We start from the raw sequence: 24,474 nt of genomic DNA, 5'->3' as shown, positions 1-24,474 counted from the left end.
CCATGATTTTCTTTTCTGAGGAGATGTTCATTTGTGCTGGATATTAGATTCCAGTTATAAGTGATATCATATGGTATTTGTCTTTGTCTTTCTGGCTCATTTCACTCAGTATGAGAGTCTCTAGTTCCATCCATGTTGCTGCAAATGGCATTATGTCATTCTTTTTTATGGCTGAGTAGTATTCCATTGTGTATATATACCACATCTTCCGAATCCAATCCTCTGTCGATGGACATTTGGGTTGTTTCCATGTCCTGGCTATTGTGAATAGTGCTGCAATGAACATGCGGGTGCATGTGTCTCTTTTAAGTAGAGTTTTGTCCGGATAGATGCCCAAGAGTGGGATTGCGGGGTCATATGGAAGTTCTATGTATAGATTTCTAAGGTATCTCCAAACTGTTCTCCATAGTGGCTGTACCAGTTTACATTCCCACCAATAGTGCAGGAGGGTTCCCTTTTCTCCACAGCCCCTCCAGCACTTGTTATTTGTGGATTTATTAATGATGGCCATTCTGACTGGTGTGAGGTGGTATCTCATGGTAGTTTTGATTTGCATTTCTCTTGTAATCAGCGATGTTGAGCATTTTTTCATGTGTTTGTTGGCCATCTGTATATCTTCTTTGGAGAAATGTCTATTCAGGTCTTTTGCCCATTTTTCCATTGATTGATTGGTTTTTTTGCTGTTGAGTTGTATAAGTTGTGTATATATTCTAGAGATTAAGCACTTGTCAGTTGCATCATTTCTCCCATTCTGTAAGTTGTCTTTTTGTTTTCTTTTGGGTTTCCTTTGCTGTGCAAAAGCTTTTCAGTTTGATGAGCTCCCATGGGTTTATTTTTGCTCTAATTTCTATTGCTTTGGGAGACAGACCTGAGAAAATATTCATGATGTTGATGTCAGAGAGTGTTTTGCCTATGTTTTCTTCTAGGAGTTTGATGGTGTCCTGTCGTATATTTAAGTCTTTCAGCCATTTTGAGTTTATTTTTGTGCATGGTGTGAGGGTGTGTTCTAGTTTCATTGCTTTGCATGCAGCTGTCCAGGTTTCCCAGCAATGCTTGCTGAATAGACTTTCTTTTTCCCATTTGATGTTCTTGCCTCCCTTGTCAAAGATTAATTGACCATAGGTGTCAGGGTTTATTTCCGGGTTCTCTATTCTGTTCCATTGGTCTGTCTGTCTGTTTTGATACCAGTACCACACTGTTTTGATGACTGTGGCTTTGTAGTATTTCTTGAAGTCTGGGAGAGTTATGCCTCCTGCTTGGTTTTTGTTTCTCAGGATTGCTTTGGCGATTCTGGGTCTTTTGTTGTTCCATATAAATGTTTGGATTGTTTGTTCTAGTTCTGTGAGCAGTACACTCTTTAACATCAGTCTTAGTATTATGCTTTGGATGTATCTCCCCAAGCGAGGGAAATAAAAGCAAAAATAAACAAATGGAACTACATCAAACTAAAAAGCTTCTACACCCAATACTCATACAACTCAACATCAAAAGAAAAAAAAACTGATTAAAAAATGGGCAAAGGATCACAATAGATATTTTTCCAAGGAAGACATACAGACGGCCAACAAGCACATGAAAAGACGCTCAACATCACTAATCAACAAGGAAATGCAAATCAAAACCACAATATTACCTCACACATGTTAGAAGAATGGCTATGATTAGAAAGACAAGAAATAAGTGCTGGCAAGGATACAGAGAAAAGGAAATTCTTATGCACTATTGGTGGGAATGTAAATCGAGGTAGCCACTATGGAAAACAGTATGGCGATTCCTCAAAAACTTTAAAATAGAACTACCAGGAATTTTCTTGTATAGCCAGTTAAGGATCTGGCATTGTCACTGCAGTGGCTTGGATTGTTATTGTGGTGCAAGTTTTATCCCTGGCCTAGGAACTTCTATATGCCTTGAGCACAGCCAAAAAAAAAAAAAAAAAAGAACTACCTATGATCTAGCAATTCCTATTCCTGGGTATTTATCTGAAGAAAATGAAAACACTTATTAGAAAAGATAAATGCACCCCTATGTTCACTGTGACGTTATTTACAATAGCCAAGATACAGAAGCAACCTAAGTGCTCATCAATGGATGAATGAAGGAAATGTGATGTGTATACACACACACAGACACACAGAGGGATATTATTCAGCCATAAAAAAGAATGAAACATTGCCATGTGTAGCATTGAGAACTATGTCTAGATACTCATGTTGCAACAGAACAAAGGGTGGGGAAAAAAATGTAAATGTAATGTATACATGTAAGGATACCTTGATCCCCTTGCTGTACAGTGGGAAAATAAAATAAATAAAAAAAACATTAGCGGGGCATTTGGTGTAATGTGCAGCAGCTTGATATGAGATCTCAGTTCCCAGACTAGGGACTGAACCTGGGCTGCAGCAGTCAAAGTGCCAAATCCTAACCACTAACCCTTCTGCCTTTTCTATTTCTTTCTATGCCACTTCCATAACACTGACCTGTGTTCCACAAGGTAACTTTCTTCCTCCCAAAGAAAGTGCAATGGGAAAATATAATTACTCAAGCAAAAACTAAAGAACAAAAAAATTTACTGGGTAGATGGCTAAGAGAACTCAAGATTGTTTTCCACTGAACAAATCAGCACAAGTTAGTTTCAAATATCAATCACTCACACAAAACTAGTCATTTTGGTCAAAAAGATAATATTGCAAAATTTAATCTCCTTGTCCTTTTGACTTCCAGTGCAATTAATAATACCTGTCCTCAAAGAGTTGTGAGAATATCATGAAATATTTGTTAAAAAATAAAAACAGTAAACAGTACACAGTAGTTACTTAATAACTGTTCAGCTAGGCAAAGGGCTACTGAGATAATACAAAAATATGAGTAAGTTTATGGTCTTCACCCTTAAAAAAGCAATACTGGTAGAGGAAATGTCAGACATATTTCTTTGAAAACTCCATCTGTCCTTCTTTACTTTATCTCATCTTCTTGCCTTACTTTATCCCAGTGCTGAAAAACAGTCACAGTGCTGGTAAATGACTTAAGAACTGTTATGTGCCTAGAGGTCAGAGTAAGAGCTTAACCTTTTACCAGCTAAGTGGCTTCTAAAATAGTAAAAGAACTTATATAATAGTATAGTAAACAAACCCTATATCATCCACCCATAGCCACTCCTCACTTGATCTCATCTAAAGAGCACAATAAAAGCGTGTGGTTTCTGGAGGCAGGGCTCTTGGTCCCTGAGACCTTGAGTCCCCCGGTTCCCACCTTTACTTAAGATAAATGTCTGTGTCTTGTTTTACGTTAACTTTTTTCCTTAAGTTCCACAGCACCCTGTTCTTCAGCCCCACCCTGCTGAGCTGGCCTCGGCAAGGAAAAAAGATGATCATGTTAACAAATAGGTTTTTTTTTTAATTTTTTATTATGATTGATTTACAATGTTCTGTCAATTTCTGCTGTACAGCAAAGTGACCCATTCATTCATATATATATATATATATATATATATATATATATGTAACATTTTCTCACATTATCCTCTATCATGTTCTACCACAAGTGATTAGATATACAGTTCCCTGTGCTATACAGCAGGATCTGTTGCCTGTCCACTCTAAACGCAAGAGTTTTCATCTAACCCCAGACTCCCAATCCATCCCAATCCCTCCCCGCCCTCTTGCCCCCCAACCCCCGCTGCAAACACCGAGTCTGTCCTACATGTCTATGATCTTTTCTGTTTTGTAGATGGATCATTTGTGCCATATTTTAGACTCCACATATAAGTGATATCATATGGTGTCTTTCTCTGACTTGACTTCAGTATGAGGGTCCCTAGTTTCATCCACGTTGCTGCAAATGGCATTATTTTGTCCTTTTATGGCTGAGTAGCATTCAATATATATACGTACCGCATCTTCCTAATCCATTCATCTGTCAATGGGCATTTAGGTTGTTTCATGTCTTGGCTTATTATGAATAGTGCTGCAATGAACATACAGGTGCATGTATTTTTTTCAAGGAAATTTTTGTCTGGATATATGCCTAGGAGTGAGACTGTTGGGTCATGTGGTAGTTCTACATTTAGTTCTGAGGTATTTCCATACTGTTTTCCATAGTGGTTGTACCAATTTACATTCCTACCAACAGTGTAGGAGGGTTCCCTTTTCTCCACATCCTCTCCAGCATTTGTTATGTGTTGACTTATTAATTATGGCCACTCTAACTAGTGTGAGGTAGTACCTCATAGTTTTGACTTGCATTTCTCTAATAATTAGTGATGTTGAGAATAGGTATTAATACAGTACATGTCTAATCATGAGATACAGGTAGCAAAGACAAGGGTTCCTCCCTTTTTTTTTTTAACCACATGAGAAATAGAGCTGAACTTTTAGGTAATACTAAAGCTCACCCTACCTCCTGATTTTAGTTCCACAACAAAATGCAAAGCAAATTTTAGCTGTCATGAGTGTAAGCTTGATCAAAATACATAATACCTAAAAAGATTATCAAGATCATGAAACCAATTTACATTGGCGGAGACGGGACAATTAAAGCATTACTTCCATTTATTCCTTGAACCTGACTGAAAAGCACATCATTAATTAAATAAAATTAGGAAACAAATAGTGTATCATCTGCTCTTCTAGAGTGATCTACAATTGTTCAGACAGATGCTACTACCTTAACATAAGGAGTTACACTATAATCTATATGTACTTTTATTATCTGTCAACAGAGAATCTACCTTCTTGACTGGAAACTGGAAAACTTCTAGTTCTTTAAAATAATTTTCTTTGCTACTATTTTTGTTAGTATTCCACATAGAAATTTGATAGCTACTGGAATTCCCTGGTGGATCAGCAGGTTAAGGATCCAGTGCTGTCACTACTGTGGCTCAGTTACTGCTCTGGCATGGGTTGGATCCCCGGCCAAGGAACATATACAGGCTATGGGCATGGCCAAAAAAAAAAAAAAATTTGGCAGCTACAAATAGAAAGAATCATTTCCTGAAGAACTTCATTTGTTTTTGCCTTATAAGAAAAATGAAACATTATAAATAGATTTACAATCACATTCTCGGTAAAAGAGGTTTTACAAATATCTTTTAATGGCCCATGTCAATAACAGTTACACTTAAGAAAAGTTTACTTAATTTTTTCTTTTTTCTTTTTTAGAGCAGTACTTGTGGCATATGGAAGTTCCCAAGCTAGGGGTCAAATCTGAGCTGCTGCTGCTAGCCCGTGCCACAGCCACTGCAACACACAAGATCTGAGCCGTGTCTGTAACCTACGTGACAGCTCATGGCAAGGCTGGATTCTTAAACCACTGAGAGAGGTCAGGGATTGAACCCATATCCTCATAGATACTGGTCAGGTTTGTAACCCGATGAGCCACAACGGGAACTCCAAGTTTACTTAATTTTAAGCACAAATAATGAACATCTAACATATTACTTAAGAGTAAAGACATAAAAACAGGACTAATTTCCCCTTTCAAGAAAAACTGTGACCTCCTCCTCCTACTTAAACACAGTCCTTCTGTCACCACTAAGCAATACGAATCAGCTTTAAGACAGGTGTGGCTCACTGATAAATGAAATAGTCTCAGGAAATATCATTAGTGAGTTATTAAGGACAGATATAAGCAAGGGCAATTCATCATCATTAACCATGACAAAATCTACACCCAGAAAAAAGTAGTACTATTTCTCCCTGGCATCATATATATGTCATTTTGAGAAAATCCTCCAGAACAAAACATACTTTTAAAAGCTAAGTATTCAGGAGTTCCTGTCGTGGCGCAGTGGTTAACGAATCCGACTAGGAACCATGAGGTTGCGGGTTCGGTCCCTGCCCTTGCTCAGTGGGTTAACGATCCGGCGTTGCCGTGAGCTGTGGTGTAGGTTGCAGACGCGGCTCGGATCCCGCGTTGCTGTGGCTCTGGTGTAGGCCGGTGGCTACAGCTCCGATTCAACCCCTAGCCTGGGAACCTCCATATGCCGCGGGAGCGGCCCAAGAAATAGCAACAACAACAACAACAAAAATAAATAAATAAATAAAACATAAAAGCTAAGTATTCAGCAAAATAACATATCAAGTCTTTTTAAAAAAATAAATGTGGCAGTAAACATTAATTATGATGAAAACTTATGGGAGTTCCCATTATGGCTCAGAGAAAACGAACCCAACTAGTATGCATGAGGATGTGGGTTTGATCCCTGGCCTCGCTCAAGTTAAGGAGCTGGTGTTGCCATGAGCTGTGGTGGAGGTCACAGATGTGGCTCAGATATGACACTGCTGAGGCTGTGGCTATGGCATAGGACAGCAGCTGTAGCTCTGATTCGACCCCTGGCCTGGGAACTTCCACACAAAAAAAAGCAAAAAAAAAACCACACCTGTTTTTAAAATCTCCAAAAGTAATTTTATCCCCAAACTAAAAATGTAAAGAAACGAAATTCATATTTGTTGTCAACTTGACCTTTTAAAATAGTTATGTGATTAAGATACATGAACAGATAAATGGGAACTGATGAAAGGGAATTCACTGAAGAAATAAAAATGAAAGATCACTGATCAAAGGGTATAACAGGAGTAAGTTCTGGAAACCTAATGTATAGGATGATGACCACAATTAATATGGTATACTTGAAATATGCAGAGTAGATATCAAGTGTCCTCAAAACACACACACGTTAACTATGTGAGGTGATGGATGTTACCTAAATTGATGGTTTCACAACGTATATATACATCAAAATATCACACTGTGGAGTTCCCACTGTGGTGCGATGGGATCAGTGGCATCTCTGCAAAGCCAGGATGCAGGTTGGATCCCTGGTCCAGCACAGTGGGTTAAAGGAACCAGCGATGCCACAGCTGTGGTATAGGTCACAACTGTGGCTTGGGTACTATGCAAACATTCAAAGGAGTTAAGGATATCTACTATGTTATGACACAAAAGGATATGCTCAATATACTGTTGAATGAAAAAAAGAAACAAGTTACACAACGAAAGTTAGGATTATGAGGCTCCTCACCAGAATGGTTAATCAACTCTTAGTGGGAGTCTGGAGGGGACAGGAGTGGGAATAAGTCAGTCAGTAGACCGATAAAGGCTTTTTTAATTTTATGTACTTACGGACTATCCAAATTTTTACTACGTATTTCCTTCACAATTAAAAATTATTTTTAGGGAGTTCCTGCTGTGGCTCAGTGGTAACAAACCCAACTAGTATCCATAAGGACTCAGGTTGGATCCCTGACCCAGCTCAGTGGGTTAAGGATCTGGCATTGCCATGAGCTGCAGTGCAGGCCGCAGACGTGGCTCAGATATGACACTGCTGTGGCTGTAGTATAGGCCAGCATCTCCGATTCAACCCCTAGCCTGGGAACTTCCATATGCTGCAGATGCAGCTCTAAAAAGACAAAAAAAAATTATTTTTAAATGAACAGAAGACCTAAATAGACATTTCTCCAAAGAAGACAGACAGGCAGCCAACAGGCACCTGCAAACATGCTCATCATTGTTAATTATTAGAGAAATGAAAATCAAAATTACAGTGAGGTACCACCTCACACCAGTCCACACAGACATCATCAAAAAGTCTACAAACAGTAGTTCCCGTTGTGGCTCAGCGGAAAGGAATTTGACTAGTATCATGAGGACACAGGTTCAATCCCTAGCCTTGCTCAGTGGGTTAAGGATCTGGAGTTGCCGTGAGCTGTGGTGTAGGCTGCAGACTCGGCTAAGATCCCAAGTTGCTGTGGCTCTGGTGTAGGCCAGTGGCTACAGCTCCGATTGGACCCCTAGCCTGGGTGCAGCCCTAAAAGGCTGGGAATGAAAAAAGGAATATTAGCCATAAAAAGAAGGAAATGGAGTTCCCATCATGGCGCAGTGTAAACGAATCCGACTAGGAACCATGAGGTCGTGGGTTTGATCCCTGGTCTTCCTCAGTGGGTTAAAGATCCGGCATTGCCATGAGCTATGGTGTACAACGCAGACGGGGCTCAGATCTGGCATTGCTGTGGCTGTGGCATAGGCTGGCAGCTGTTAGCTCTGATTAGACTCCTAGCCTGAGAACCTCCATATGCTGTGGTTGCGGCCCTAAAAAGCAAAAAAAAAAAAAAGAGAGAATGAAATAATGCCATTTGCAATGTGCCGTAACATGGATTGACCAAGAGATTATCATACTAAGTGAAGCCAGGAAGAGGAGGACAAATACCATATGATATCACTTATATGTGGAATCTAAAATATGACAAATAAACATATCTACAAAACAGAAACAGACTCACAGATATAGAGAAGAGACTTGTGGTTGCCAAGGGGGAGAGGGGTATGGGAGAGAAGGAGTAGGAGTTTGGGATTAGTAGATGCAAATTACTATATAAATAGGTGGATAAACAACAAGGTCCTGCCATACAGCACAAGAAACTATATTCAATGTCCTATGATTAACCATAATGGAAATGAATATGAGAAAGAATATATATATATATAAAACTGAGTCACTCTACTGTACAGAAATTAACACAACACTGTAAATCAAATATAATTCCAATAAAATTTTTTCGATTTTTTTTTTTTTTTAAGGGATGCACCCCCGGCATATGGAGGTTCCCAGGCTAGGTGTCTAATTGAAGCTGTAGCCGCTGGCCTGCGCCACAGCCACAGCAACGTGGAATCTGAGCCACATCTGCGACCTACACCACAGCTCATGGCAACGCTGGATCCTTAACCGACAGAGGCCAGGGATCAAACACGCATCCTCATGGTTCCTAGTTGGGTTTGTTAACCACTGAGCCATGAAGGGAACTCCCTTTTCAATATAATTTTTTAAAAAATTATTTTTCAGGAGTTCCCGTCATGGTGCAGCGGAAATGAACTCGACTAGGAACCATGAGGTTTTGGGTTTGATCCCAGGCCTCATTCAGTGGGTTAAGGATCTAGTGTTGCCGTGAGCCATGGTGCAGGTCAAAGACTTGGCTCAGATTCAGTGTTGCTGTGGCTGTGGTGTAGGCCGGCAGCTGTGGCTCTGATTAGACCCCTAGCTTGGGAACCTCCATATGCTATGAGCATGGCCCTAAAAAAGACAAAAAAAAAAAAAAGATTTGTGGATCAGAATTAATCATCTTAGGGAGTTCCCTGGCGGTCCAGTGGCTAGGACTTGGCACTTTCACCACTGCAGCCCAGGTTCAATCCCTAGTCTGGGAACTGAGATCCCACCCATATCAAGCCGCTGAACACTGTGTCAAAAAAAAAAACATAACTTCTTCTGGACACTTGAGAGTAATATTGGCTTTCAGGCAAAAGTTTTCTTTTAATAGATGAAGTTTGGTTAAATATATCTACACTGTTAGAAATCAAATAAAAATGATCAATGGAAAAACTGACAGATGAGTTTTATTAAAATAGTTTCATGTATGCCTGGATCATATGATATCAAGTAAGAATATTTCTTCATGAAATATTTAGGATCACTATTTACAGGAATTTAATGTGGCATAACTGATGTTTAGCAAGTTAATCCTTTTAAGCTCTTATAGTTAAAACAGATTGCTCAACAGCTGCTCCTTGATAGTCTCTTTTCTTTTTTTTTTTGCTTTTGAGGGCCACACCCATGGCATATGGAGGTTCCCAGGCTAGGGGTTGAATCGAAGCTATAGCTGCCAGCCTATGCCACAGCCAGAGCAACACCAGATCCAAGCCTCATCTGCAAGTCAAACCACAGCTCATGGCAACACCAGATCCTTAACCCCATGAGCAAGGCCAGGGAATGAACCCACAACTTCATGGTTCCTATTCATTTCTGCTGTGCCACAACGGGAACTGCTTAATATTCTCTTTTCTGTTCTGCCCTCCAAAAACACTAGCACATACTAAAATATTTAATGTACCAAATCCTCTAAACCTTTTGTTAATAACCCTTAAATTAACTGAAGATAGTTAAATGCTTGCTTTTCTATTTCAATGATGCCTTTCCTCCAGAGAGTTAAGAAGCTACAGGGGGAGTTCCCGTCGTGGCGCAGTGGTTAACGAATCCGACTAGGAACCATGAGGTTGCGGGTTCGGTCCCTGCCCTTGCTCAGTGGGTTAACGATCCGGCGTTGCCGTGAGCTGTGGTGTAGGTTGCAGACGCGGCTCGGATCCCGCATTGCTGTGGCTCTGGTGTAGGCCGGTGGCTACGGCTCCGATTCAACCCCTAGCCTGGGAACCTCCATATGCCGCGGGAGCGGCCCAAGAAGTAGCAACAACAACAACAACAAAAGAAGCTACAGGGAATCTTCCGATTTTCTACAGAATAAAACAACTGTAAGGACAAAGAGGAGATAGTTTTAAAAATGTAAATATTTATATTTATATAAATATAAAGCCAGACACAAGAGGGTAAATATCATAACTGTACTTACATGAGGCACCTAGAATAGGCAGATTCATAGAGACAGAAAGCAGAATGGAGGTCACTAGGGGCTGAGTAGGGAGGACAACTGGAGTTATTTAACAGGTACAGAGTTTGGGATGCTGAAAAAGTTCTGGAAATGGGATATTGGTGACGGTTGCACAACACTGTGAATGTTCTTAACGCCACTGAACTGTACACTTAAAAAAGGTAAAAATGGTAAATTTTACCACACACACCAAAAAAGTGTGCAAAGATTAATGCAGTTGCAAAGAAACAGACCTCTCATTTATCTTAGGCTACAGTATGCAAAGACACATTCATTTAACAGAAAGGTCCCTAGTGGTCCCTAGTGGAAGGATGAAGTCCCTTTCCCAATTATACAAAGATATCCCAGAAGCCAATTATCTCCTGCCTAATTTTATTTATTTATCTTTTTAGGGCCACACCCTTGGCATATGGAGGTTCCCAGGGTAGGAGTCGAATGGGAGCTACAGCTGCTGGCCTACACCACAGCCACAGCAACGCCAGATCATAGACCGTCTGTGACCTACATCACAGCTCACGGCAATGTCAGATCCTTAACCCACTGAGTGAGGCCAGGGATCCAACCTGTAATTCAGGGTTCCTAGTCGGATTCGTTTCCGCCTCGCCATGGAGGGAACTCCCCTAATGGCAGTATTTTTAATAGGGATTTATCCACGAGGAAGAGGAAGACAGAAAGGGCCTTTCCTTAGGAACTCTCTCCCTTTCTACTTGTCACCCATAGGAAGACGGGCAAAGTATTTCAGAGCTCTACTTTTTAACCTTGTTACATAAACAATCAATCCTCTCAAAGGACAATCATTTTTCTATGAAAACTATTCCAAGATAAATAAGAATAAAATATATCAACACTAATGTGAGAAAAATACTTTATGATTTTTTTTAATATTCTTGATCCCCTATAAAGATTTTAAATTTCTAATGACCTAGGTGGATATTAGTAGCATAAGATTATTAAGAACATTTTTTTTTGCACTCGCGACATATAAAAATTCCCAGGCCAGGGATTGAACCTGTGCCATAGCAGCAACCCAAGCCACTGCAGTGGTAATGCTGGATCCTTAACCTCCTGTGCCACAAGAGAACTCCAAGAGCATTTTAATTTAGTGTACTGCAAAGCTTAAAATGTCTTCACAAAATAATTGCTAGTAGAAATAATTGAAAAACTTAGAATAACATTTTCCCACATATCAAAATTAATTCCCCCCCCAAAAGTGAGAAAAAAAAGAAGTTGAGGAATTAATATTTGCTCCACCTATGGAGAAACAATTTTCTAACAATAGAAGAAATACAAAAAAGACATAGTGACTAGTTATGGCATGAAATACTTAGGTTTCTGTACAACACAAAACAGAAATAAAAATGAGTATCACAGACAGGGTCAAAATATTTAAATAAACTTGAAAAAATAGCTATAATAGCTTTCAATAAACTTGGAAAAAATAGCTATAATAAAAGACAAAAATATCAAAAATGATAAAAATCCGACAAAAAGAAAAAAAGAAAGAATTTATAGTCATATGAAAAAAACCTGGGAGTTCCCGTCGTGGCGCAGTGGTTAACGAATCCGACTAGGAACCATGAGGTTTTGGGTTCAATCCCTGGTCTCACTCAGTGGGTTAAGGATCTGGCGTTGCTGTGAGCTGTGGTGTAGGTCATAGGCACGGCTCGGATCCCGCATTGCTGTGGCTGTGGCGTAGGCCAGTGGCTACAGCTGCAATTCGACCCCTAGCCTGGGAACCTCCATATGCTGCGGAAGCAGCCCTAGAAAAGGCAAAAAGACAACAACAACAACAAAAAAAACCAAAGGATTATTTGTTAATGGAAGCCAAACTTTTAATACTGACTGTAAGTATAAAGACATGGAAGAATTAGCATGTTCTGATTCCCAAACATGAAATACCAGGCATTAAAAAAATCCAAACATATCTATAGAAATTCAAACACAGTTTCATATGCTGGTGGGCATGTTTTAATTGTAACAGATGAATACTCAAATTTAACAAATAGGGAGTTCTCTTGTGGCACAGTGGGTTAAAGATCCAGCTTTGTCACTGCTGTGGCACAGGTTCAATCCTTGGCCTGGGAACTTCCACATGCCATGGGTATGGCAAAAAATAAAAACAAAAAATAAAAAATAAGTACAAAATAATACATAGGCCCAAATATATTTATGTGGGACCTTTTACTCATTTACAAACATACCCTTCAAAAATAAAAAGTCGTGAGGACGAGGACTGATGAAGTAGGACAATGGTTCCTTAATCGTTTTGAAGTGCCTGCCATCGAGTGAGGCAAGAATAATCCACTAAAAATTACTGCTGATGTGGCATAAAAATGACTCTCAAAAAATGAAATTGTGGGGAGTTCCCGTCGTGGTACAGTGGTTAATGAATCTGACTAGGAACCATGAGGTTGTGGGTTCCGTCCCTGGCCTTGCTCAGTGGGTTAAGGATCCGGCGTTGCTGTGAGCTGTGGTATAGGTTGCAGACATGGCTCGGATCCCGAGTTGCTGTGGCCCTGGTGTAGGCCGGCGGCTACAGCTCCGATTCAACCCCTAGCCTGGGAACCTCCATATGCCACAGGAGCGGCCCAAGAAATGGCAAAAAGATAAAAAAAAAAAAAAAAAGAAATTGTGAAAAGCAGCATCCTCTCATTTAAAATATTGGCCCTGGCTTATAACTTTTAGTGGACTCAAAATTGGGTGGATCATTTCTTACAAGTGATTTTAATTATGTAATTAACCATTTTACACCATTAAGAGAAATCTCTGTTCTTACAGCCTTAATCAGAATTAAGTAAAGACTTTAACAAAATCTGGGGATACCTGTAATCTCTCCCAGAACAAAACCTATCTTTCAAACTCTTACCTGAGTTAACCAGTTTAAAATGCTTCTGCAAATTAACAGTAGTATTGCACACTTTACTTTTTATAAAGAATGCATTTCCAGAAAATTTATTTTCAGAAAAGTGATTTTAAAAGGGTAAGTTGATGTCACCTTTACAGAGAAACAATAAACATATATACTTTCAAAAAAAAGAAAAAAAAAAACCCTGACTTTCTAAATAATTAAAATTTTGAAATAACTATGCAACATGACTATTAAACTGGAAATATATTTATTTAAAAAAATTGAAATCCTCGGGGCATCTATCCAGAGAAAACCATGACTCGCAAAGACACATGTACTCCAATGTTCACTGCAGCACTATTTGCAATAGCCAAGACACAGAAACAACCTAAATGTCCATCGACAGAGGAGTGGATCAAGAAGATGTGGTACATATTCACATGGAATATTACTCAGCCATTAAAAGGAATGAAATAATAGCATTTTTAGCAACATGGATGGACCTAGAAATTATCATGCCAAGTAAAGTCAGTCAGACAATGGGATACCAATATCAAATGCTATCACTTACATGTGGAATTGAAAAAAGGACAGAATGAACTTCTTTGCAGAACAGATACTGACTCACAGACTTTGAAAAACTTACGGTTTCCAAATGAGAGAGGTTGGGGGGTGGGGGGATGTTGGGGGTTTGGGATGGAAATGTTATAAAATTGGGTTGTGATGATCACTGTTCAACTATAAATGAAATAAATTCATTGAGTAATATAAAAAAATTAAAAAAAATACTAAAATCTGTTATTAGTAAGATTGGTTGTGAATAAACAAGTACCGCAGAATATTGATGTTCACAGACAAAAATGTGGTGATACAAATCAAGCATTATATAGATGTTCATATCTGCTGACTCAGTAATTTCATTTTATTTTATTTTATTAATTATTCAATGAATAATTTTCAATATAATTATTCCATGTATTATTTAAATATACAATAATAATTTTCATTTTAAAAGAAAAGTTACATGTACAAAAAGACCTATGCGGCAGCATTTTTTGTAATGGTTATGTAAACTGAAACCTACGACAGAGAAATCCTTAATTCAGTTTATTCTCATAAATAAGTACAGTTTAGTGGGGAGAAAGAGAGGTAAGTAAGCTGCAAAGGGAAAAGTGCCCTGCAGAGATATGGACAAAGTGCTCTGGGATCACTCAAGGTCAGGATGAATCATTAACCTTTTATAACAATTTCTGACACTATTTCAAACCTAAGAGCAGAGAAGGGAGTAAGGAGCTGGGCACAGAGAATCAAGTACACTGGTTATCAGCTAGAAGGCACTTGTAGGGTCAAGGCCAACTAAGACAGCTCTCTGTAGAGATTAAGTATGTTGAGTTCCATCAGAACCAGCCATCCATAAAGGAAACAAACCAAGCAATGCATTTAAGTTCTATAAGGTAATCACAAAATTGTTATCCCTTATTCTTATAATACAGCCACATCAATCCATCTATTTATCTACCTATCTATCTATCATCTATTTATCTTTAATTTTTGGCTGCCCTGAGGCGCATGGAGCTCCTAGGGCCAGGGATCAGATCCAAGCTGCAGCTGTGCAGCTGCAGCAACACTGGATCCCAACCCAACGCACAGTGCCACGCCAGAGATCCAACCCCAGTTCGGGAGCTCCCAAGACACTGCTGATCCCCAATATGCCACAGTAGGAGCTCCCGTATCTATTTTAAAAATACTCCTGGAAATTTGGCCAACTAAGTTCACATTTGAGGGAATAAATACACAGAATCTTTAACGATGGAGGTTTTTTTTAATGTCACATATTTGATTCAAAATAAGATTTGATTATAAATGTATACCTGGGAGTTCCCACCGTGGCTCAGCAGAAACGAATCTGACTAGTATCCATGAGGACGCAGGTTCAATCCCTGGTCTTGCACAGCGGGTTAAGGATCCAGTGTTGCCATGAGCTTCGGGGTAGGTAGAAGATGCAGCTCAGATCTGGTGTTGCTGTGGCATAGGCCAGCGGCTACAGCTCCAATTTGACCCCAAGGCTGGGAATCTCCATATGGTGTGGGTGCAGGCCTAAAAAGACAGAAATAAATAAATAAATAAATAAATAAATAAATAAAAATAAATCTACACCTGGAAAAACACCCAGCAACATCATATACTACAAATAAATTTCTAAATTCAGTGCACTGACAGTACACATCCTAAGAGGTTTCCCTTACCACTCAGTACTATGGAACAGAAGGATGCATTTCAAACCAGTGCTCACTCCCTTGTACACCACTGATCATGGTACTAACCCCTTTTTCTTTGCCAGGTATAACAGCATCTTTTCTCACATTTACTAAACACTATATAGTTTACAAAGACCTCTCATATGCATTATCCCAGCTGATACTTTTTTTGGGGCAGGAGGGGGGGTCTTTTTAGGGCTGCACCCATGGCATATGTAAGTTCCTAGGCTAGGGGTAGAATCGGAGCTGTAGCTGCCAACCTACACCACAGCTCATAGCAATGCCAGATCCTTAACCCACTGAGCAAGGCCAGGGACTGAACCTGTATCCTCATGGATACTAGTTGGGTTCATTACCACTGAGCCAGATGGGAACTCCCCATCTGACACTTTTAATGAAATGGTTATTATCCCTATTTTATAAATGAGGAAACTAATTTAAAGAGGTCAGCTGACTTGGATATTCACAATTAGGAAGTGATGGAGCTGGAACTAGATAGAACCTAGGTTTTCAGACTCCAAAGGTAGTAAATGCATTATATTAAGTAAATATGTCAGAACTTTCAGATTGTCAAAACAAACACCTGGTCCTTTAAACATAATAGAGAAGTTAAACTGACAACTAAGCTTGAATCTGAAAACTGTACAGTTTCAACCATCTCTTCCCTAAAAATTCAGTCACTGAACACACTTTCTCTCTTAAAACTCACTGGAATAACATCCTAGAATTTGAGAAATCAACTAATCCAGACCCTTTTTGAGATGAGAAAATTGAAGCACAAGACTTTTGACTTGCTTCAAGCCTCCTATTATAACAGAGTGTATCTTCTTCTCAGGCCCCTATCATCAGTATTCAAAAAGTGTTGTCTGAGAATGGATGGCCTACTGGATAATTGTGTGACCTCAGTTGGGCCCTAACTGTGGTTCAGCAGCCCTTTTTTTCAATCTCTGGTTAGCTCCCTTACTTTTTCTATGACTGCTATTCCAAACTTTAAACACTCTCTGAGGTCCTCTAGCCTTCCCTATCCTTTTGTCATTCACTCAAAAAGAAGTCAGCAGGCATTAACAGACTCTATAAGGCAGAAATTACGACTCTAAGCTTTGAAGTCAAAATATATCTGGATTCAATTACTTAAAGAGGCCTTTGGGAAATTTAGTTAATCTCTCTGAGCCATACTTTCTCAGCTGTCAAATGGGAATGCCCACCCACTCTATAGAATTTTTGTAAAATTAAATGAAATAGCACATAGAAAAGTACTTAGATCAGTATCTGGGCACAGAATAGACAGTTGGTAACTTACTCCAATTTCAACTTATACCTCCATCACTTCCAAATATATCTCTTCCCATTCCTTCTTCATGTCTCCTTTTCAAGACTCACCCCTCTAAGAGCTTTAGATTTTATTTCCTCTAAAAGATATATTATCTCCCTTTTCTTCTGTGCACATCTTCAATATCTGCCTCTTTACTGGCTACTTTTCCTTTACTTCCAAACATGTCAAATCTCTCCCAACCTTTAAAATCAAAACAATATCATCTGGAGTTCCCATCGTGGCGCAGTGGTTAACGAATCCGACTAGGAACCATGAGGTTGCGGGTTCGATCCCTGCCCTTGCTCAGTGGGTTAATGATCCGGCGTTGCCGTGAGCTGTGGTGTAATTCGCAGACGTGGCTCGGATCCTGTTGCTGTGGCTCTGGCGTAGGCTGGCAGCTACAGCTCCAATTGGACCCCTAGCCTGGGAACCTCCATATGCTGCAGGAGCGGCCCAAGAAATGGCAAAAAGACAAAAAAAAAAAAACCCAAAAAACAAAATCATCTTACATCAGCCAGAATGGCCATCATCAAAAAGTCTACAAACAATAAGTGCTGGAGAGGGTGTGGAGAAAAGGAACCCTAGTACACTGTTGGTGGGATTGTAAATTTGTGCAACCACTGTGGAAAACAGTATGGAGAGTCCTTAGAAAACTAAAAATAGAACTACCATTTGACCCAGCAATCCCACCCCTGGGCATCTAACCAGCGAAAACCATGACTCGAAAAGACACATGTACTCCAATGTTCACTGCAGCACTGTTTTCAATAGCCAAGACACAGAAACAACCTAAGTGTCCATCGACAGAGGAGTGGATCAAAAAGCTGTGGTACATATACACAATGGAATATTACTCAGCCATTCAAAGGAATGAAATACCGGCATTTTTAGCAACATGAGTGGACCTAGAAATTATCATGCTAAGTGAAGTCAGTCAGACAATGAGACACCAACATCAAATGCTTTCACTGACATGTGGAATCTGAAAAAAAGGACAGAATGAACTTCTTTGCAGAACAGATACTGACTCACAGACTTTGAAAAACTTATGGCCTCCAAAGGAGACAGTTTGCAGGGCGGGTGGATACTCTAGGTTGTGGGTTGGAAATCCTATAAAATTGGATTGTGATGATCATTGTACAACTATAAATGTAATAAATTCATTGAGTAATAAAAAAAAGAAAAAATTAGTATGTAATTTATAGTATTTACCATGTTAACTGCAAAAAACAAGATTAAAACCAAAAAAGGCCCTCAATCATGCCTCCTATTTAGCACTTATTCTAGATATGCCCCTAAACCCGCTAGCCTACCCTGAAATAGCAAGCAATTACTTGCTCAAAAAAGATCAGATTATGTCAGTTACCTCCTTAAAAATGTTAGATGGTTTTAGCAATTCCCTAATCATGGACATCATGAAGTCTTTAAGATTCCTTTTCAAGCAGTTTGAATCCTTCTCAGCACTCAGCCATCATCAACCTTTCCTTTCACCAGCCATTGTACTTGTCAACTACTCAGCCCCACTGGTCCAGAGATTCGAGTATTCCATAACTTTCTAAAATGATATGCATATGTATGCTTATGTACAGTTTTCTGGGTTGAAAATCTGTTGTTATCCTCAAATTATCTGGAGGGGATCCCTGAACTACAAACATAAAAACTAAGTGCAAAACCCTCTAGCTATACCAGACACATACCTTATACTTTTGTACCTCCATTCCTATGCTCAAACTGCCCCCCTTCTGGCTGGAATAACCTTTAACAATAACTGTTCTTATTCATCCCTCAAGAATAAGCACCAAAATCTTTCTCTGTAATGCATTTCCAAATGGAATCATATCTATAGCATAAGTATGAACTCTCACCTAGAGTACAACACACCCCTATTTAACACTCACCACACTATTGCATGTTGTAATGATGAAAGCTTTTCAAGGCCGAAGCTATATGCCTTTACACATCTTTGTACCACCAGAACATAATCTAGATCCTAGCACACAATGAGCAAAACAAACAAATAAAAAAAAAAATCTGCTGAATAAAAGAACTATTTTGGCACTGCATTTGTGTTCTGGTATTCTCCACAATAGCCCCTGTTCAAGTTTGTGACATAATCACTCATTCAATAAACATTTATAAAGTTCCAACGAAATACCTGGAGCCATGTACTAAGCCATAGGGATGTGGACTACTGGCAAAATGGGTTAAGAGTCATACTGCAGGAGTTCCCGTTGTGGCTCAGCAGTTAATGAACTCGACTAGCATCCATGAGGACACAGGTTCCATCCCTGGCCTCGCTCAGTGGGTTCAGGATCTGGTGTTGCTGTGAGCTGTGGTGTAGGTCGCAGATTCGGTTCAGATCCCACGTTGCTATGGCTGTGGCGTAGGCCAGCAGCTATCACTCTGATTGGACCCTCTACCCTGGGAATCTCCATATGCCGAGAGTGCAGCCCTAAAAAGACCAAAAAGAAAAAAAAAAAAGAAGAATCATACTGCAGTTGGCTCGGGTCACTGCAGAGACGTGGGTTTGATCTCCAGCCTGGCACAATGAGTTAAAGGATCTGGCATTGCTGCAAGTGCAGCACAGATAGAAGCTATTGCTTGTATTCAATCCTTGGCCCAGGAACTTCTATATACTGTAGGTTCAGCCATTAAAAAAAAAAAAAAAAGTACAGCTAACTGTGATAATACAGAATAATAATGGTCTTATTTAATAAGTACTATTTTAAAAGGTCTCCATATGGAGTTCCCGTCATGGCGCGGTGGTTAACAAATCTGACTAGGAACTATGAGGCTGCAGGTTCGATCCCTGGCCTTGCTCAGTGGGTTAAGGATCCGGCATTGCCGTGAGCTGTGGTGTAAGTCACAGACACGGCTCGGATCCCAAGTTGCTGTGGCCCTGGCGTAGGCCGGCGGCTACAGCTCTGATTGGACCCCTAACCTAGGAACCTCCATATGCTGCAGGAGCGGCCCTAGAAAAGGCAAAAAGACAAAAATAAAATAAAATAAATAAAAAGGTTTCCATAAAGGTTTATGGTAGCCCATGTGAAGATGTGGCTAACAGTCACAGAAAATTTAACCATGGGGCATCAGGGAGTTCCTGTCGTGGCGCAGCAGAAATGAACAGGACTAGCATCCATGAGGATGCAGGTTCGATCCCTGGCCTTGCTCAGTGGGTTGGGGATCCGGTATTGCCGTGAGCTGTGGTATAGGTCACAGACACGGCTCAGATCTGGCGTGTCTATGGCTGTGGCGTAGGCTGTCAGCTATAGCTCCAATTAGACCCCTAGCCTGGGAACTTCCATATGCCATGGGTGTGACCTAAAAAGAAAAAAAAAAAAACCCACACACAAAAAAAAAACCATAGAATCCATCCATTCTGTCTGTTTTTGTTTTTTTTTTTGTTTTTGTTTTTTTTTTTGAGGGCCGCACTTGTGGCACAGGGGTCTCATCAGAGCTGTTGCCGCTGGCCTATGCAACAGCCACAGCAATGCCAGATTCGAGCTGCATCTGAGGCCTACACCACAGCTCATGGCAATGCTGGATTCTTAACTCACTGAGCGAGGCCAGGGATCGAACCTGCAACCTCATGGTTCCTAGTCGGATTCATTTCTGCTGCACCACAACTGGAACTCCTCTTTCTTTATAAACAGCCTTTTCCTTTTCTAATACTGGTAACAATAATGTACCACAGGAATGTGAAGGGTATAAAGCTACCAAATTTTTATCCTACTTGATTCTGAAAGCAATTCTACAAGCTAGGTACAACAGGAAACATTACCCATGTTAAAAATGAGAAAATAATGTTCAAAGAGCTTACTGCTCAAAACTGCAGCAAGTAAGAGGGGATTCATTTAGTACTTACTTATAGTCTTACTCCTCCCTTTCAAGGGTGCCCCCCCCATCAGTTTATAAGCCCCAGAAGGAAAAGATTTTTGTTCTCACTGCTTTGTCCTCAGGGTCTATAAAAGTGTTTAAGATACAGCAGGCTTTCAATAAATACTTATTGACTGAATTGATTTGAAAATAGAGTAGACCCACAGCAAAAAAACAGGAGGGAAAAAAAAAACCCCTTCCCATTATGATCACATAATAAAACAGAAATTTAAAACAGGCTTCTACTAGTTAGAAAGGCCAGAGTAATTGTATTGACTCAACTCCATTGGCATGTAATGCATTTTACCTGAGAAGAATTTAAGTAAGGGAGGTGAAGCAGGTTTCTATTTCTGATGTCACATTCATGGCATGTACTGACATAATTCCAAGGCTTAAACAACAAGTTTGAAACTGATCAAGTTTTTATTAAAAGCCAAAACTAAGAAAGCATTTTCTTGAGTCTTCACTCTGGGTAGAAAGTATCTGAATGTCAATTCCTTCTTCAATGTTAGTTTCACAGCCAAAACTGCTGTACATATATATGTTCTCCAACATATTTCTTAATATACCTTTAAGCAAAGATTAGTCAAAACCTTTTAGTAAATAAAACTTTCAATAACCATTAGTCAAAACCACAGCCCAATAACTCACCACCTCTCTCTACCCACAGGGCTCCATAAAATTGCCATTCTGCCTAGACACAAGGTAACTGCAGCATGCCATATGACAAGGTGATGGAACTAATGTTCAGTATGTCTTACGGTTTGATATGGTATTATTTTGGTTCTAGAAACCCCAGTTACTCATGAATCAGTTTGTTCTGATTGAACTAATGTTCAAAGGGCTTACTGCTCAAAATTGCACAGTAAGTAAGAGGGGATTCATTTAATATTTATTTACAGTAGTATTTTTCTTTTTTTTCCCCTTTTACGGCCACACCTGTGGCATAATGAGGTTCCCAGGCTAGGGTCAAATTGGAGCCGTATCTGTGACCTACGAAGCACCCTGCCCCAGATCCTTAACCCACTGAGTGAGGCCAGTGATCCAACCTGCATCTTCACGGAAACTACTTTGGGTTCTTAACCTGCCGAGCCACAATGGGAACCCCCTTATTTTTCTCCAATATTTAAATTTCAGCAAATCACAAGCTGGTGGTGTTATAATAACTGCAGCAGGGAGTTCCTGTCATGGCGCAGCAAAAACGAATCCAACTAGGAACCATGAGATTGTGGGTTCGATCCCTGGCCTCGCTCAGTGGGTTAAGGATCCTGCGTTGCCGTGAGCTGTGGTGTAGGTTGAAGATGCGCCTCGGATCTGGCCTTGCTGTGGCTCTGGCGTAGGCCAGCAGCAACAGCTCCGATTAGACCCCTAGCCTGGGAACCTCCATATGCCGTGGGTGTGGTCCTAAAAGGACAAAAGACAAAAAAATAAAAAAATAACTGTAGCAGGTGTGAGGCAATAGAAAGAGCACTGGATTTGGAATATGATTTACTCTACTATTTCCTGTCTGGGTTAACTGTGTGATCTCCAGCAAGTCACCTAACATTTCGGACTGTAAATTTAACACTTATTAGCTGTAAAATGAGAGAACAACATCTCACAGACATGTAGTGACAATTCGGTTACACAATGTATATGAACTGCTTTCAAAAAATACTGATAGCAATGTCATGTTTGAACAAATAAGTAACAACTTCTAGAGTAATTTTGTGGTGTGGATGCTTCTTCAAAGCACAACCAGGAAAACACAATCCCCGCTCACTGACAGATTAAAAAATTGAAGAACAACTGCATTACAGACCTCCATTCCTACACAGTATTACTAACACAATCTGGGATTCTCAGAGTAAATCACTTCCATTATGAGATATCAAAGTAATAAGGTACAAAGGTTTTTATTTGCCTACTTGACTAGGGTGGGAATTTAACCTATATGACTTCTATAACCTTTTATGATTCATATAAAGATGTTTTGGTTGTCCTCATTTCAGAGACTTGAAAGACTAATTTATTTCTCAAAAAAAGAATCTGCAATGGTTTTTAAAAAGCTTTACTTCAAAGTGAACCTAGTAACGCAGTCTTCCAAGGGAAGATACATAAAGTTACCACCAACAAAATGTGATCAAACCCACATAATTCACCAGTTGCAGTAAAGTTCAACTACCTCTCCTCCCTCAAACTGGCTTCATATGTTACATCTGAGGCTTTCTAGAAGCCACTAGGTCTCTGGTTTCTGTATAAAGCGGGACCTTCTAATAACGGACGTTTGCTTTCAACTTTTCGTTTTAAGCTGAAAAAATAAGAAATAGACTTGGAGAGTAGGAGACAGGGAGCGAGGAACTGGGCGGCTGGATGAAGTGCTATCGTCTTTTTCTGCAAGCAGTGGATGAAGAGGCTGCTAGTTGCCCTATAAATCACTTTCTTTCCTCCCAGATTCTAGAGGTGTGTGAACTACTATTCTGCCCGTCCGCGTTAGTTCTTGGATTCCTCGATCACAGCTGCGACCCATATAGACATCGCAGCAAATTCGATCCCTTCCCGGTTTCTAGGGGAGAGGGACTCACTCATTTCCCAGAGGCCCATCCCCCCACCAAAAAATGCCTGGAAGAGATCAGCGCCCTGAAGCCACCCGGGGTTGACATACATGAGCTGGACAATAACTTCGAGGTTTTCAACAGAAACTCCGTCTGCCTCTACTTGGCTCCAAAACCTCGGATCTGCCCAGCTGGGATGCAGAGGTATGAGGGAGGAAGGGTTTAAAAAATGGACTTTGACCCCATCTGGTTACCATAACCGGATCCCCAGAGACTAGTCCCTCTCCGCGACTGGCCGGGAGTGCTCCCTCGAGAAGGCGAGTCCACCGCCGGGCACAAAGGGGCGCAAAGCAGCCCAGACAAAAGAGCCCCGCCAAGTCCCGGGGGGCGGAGAGGGTGAGTCTGCGCGGGGCGCGCCGCAGGCGGAGAAGCCGCCGCTGACCGTTGTGGGAGGGCGGAGGAAGAGGCGGCGGCCACCGCCCGCTCCGCCCTGGCCAAAAGCGACCACGGCCCGGCCGTTACCCTGGCCCGCACCGCGACCCCCAAGCGGAGCCAAGAGCGCTACCCGAGCCCACGAGACGCCCGCCGCGCGACCCCGCGCACTTTCCCCTGCTTGCCGAACTCACCCGGGGCGCCGCCGCCGCCGCCGCCTCAACCTCCAAAGTAGTTTCCCCCGGAAATCCTACCTGGCCCGCCGGCCTCCAGGGTGCTGCCAGAGCCTTCGGCCCCCGGGAGGGGGGAAAGGGAGCAGGCAGGACAGTGAGGGATAGGAAGTGCCGCCGCGGGGCCTCACGGGACTTGTAGTCTCCTGGAAAGAGCCCGCTGTGTCGCCAGCCGGTCAAAATGGCGGGAACCCCTCGCCCTTAGCTCCAGGAGATCGGCTCCACACGGCCTCTCCGGGCATGCGCCGCTCACTGCCGGTTTCCTGCGGGTAAAAGAACTTGGGCACCTTTCCTGGTATTAAACAGAGCAAAGGTCTTTGGACTCGGGAGGACAAAGTTCAGTGCTGGGCTCTAGGGAGCGCCTAAGTACGGAGCTGATGCAAATATGGTGTTTTAGAAAGCTGTGTCCAGTCCCCGTGTGGCTAAATTTCAATTTCAATCTCCCCCCGAAAGAAAAAACTATTGAGAGCCAATTTGAAGTGCAGTAAAATTGGAAGCAAGTTACCCGCAACTTTGTGCATAAGGAAGGAACCTGGGAATCATTTTTATCATCT

At 40.9% G+C, this 24,474-nt stretch overlaps 1 protein-coding gene across 5 annotated transcripts in view; it reads right to left on the bottom strand.

Annotated features, from left to right (window-relative positions):
• Nucleotides 1-24,082, bottom strand: part of PHACTR4 (phosphatase and actin regulator 4) — a 113,527-nt gene extending 89,445 nt beyond the window's left edge. The window contains exon 1 of one of the 5 annotated variants that reach the window (XM_047792880.1): nucleotides 23,885-24,082. The gene's annotated coding sequence lies outside the window, so the exon portion shown is untranslated. The remainder of the gene's footprint in view (nucleotides 1-23,884) is intronic. The other 4 variants (XM_047792881.1, XM_047792877.1, XM_047792874.1 and 1 more) reach the window with 4 other exon arrangements.
• Between the last annotated feature and the right edge of the window lie 392 nt (nucleotides 24,083-24,474).

The sequence above is a fragment of the Phacochoerus africanus genome, chromosome 8 (genome assembly GCF_016906955.1).
Source record: "Phacochoerus africanus isolate WHEZ1 chromosome 8, ROS_Pafr_v1, whole genome shotgun sequence".
Lineage (NCBI taxonomy): Eukaryota > Metazoa > Chordata > Mammalia > Artiodactyla > Suidae > Phacochoerus > Phacochoerus africanus.
The sequence above is the reverse complement of the archived record's forward strand: the minus strand, read 5'-3'. Positions and strand labels throughout refer to the sequence as shown.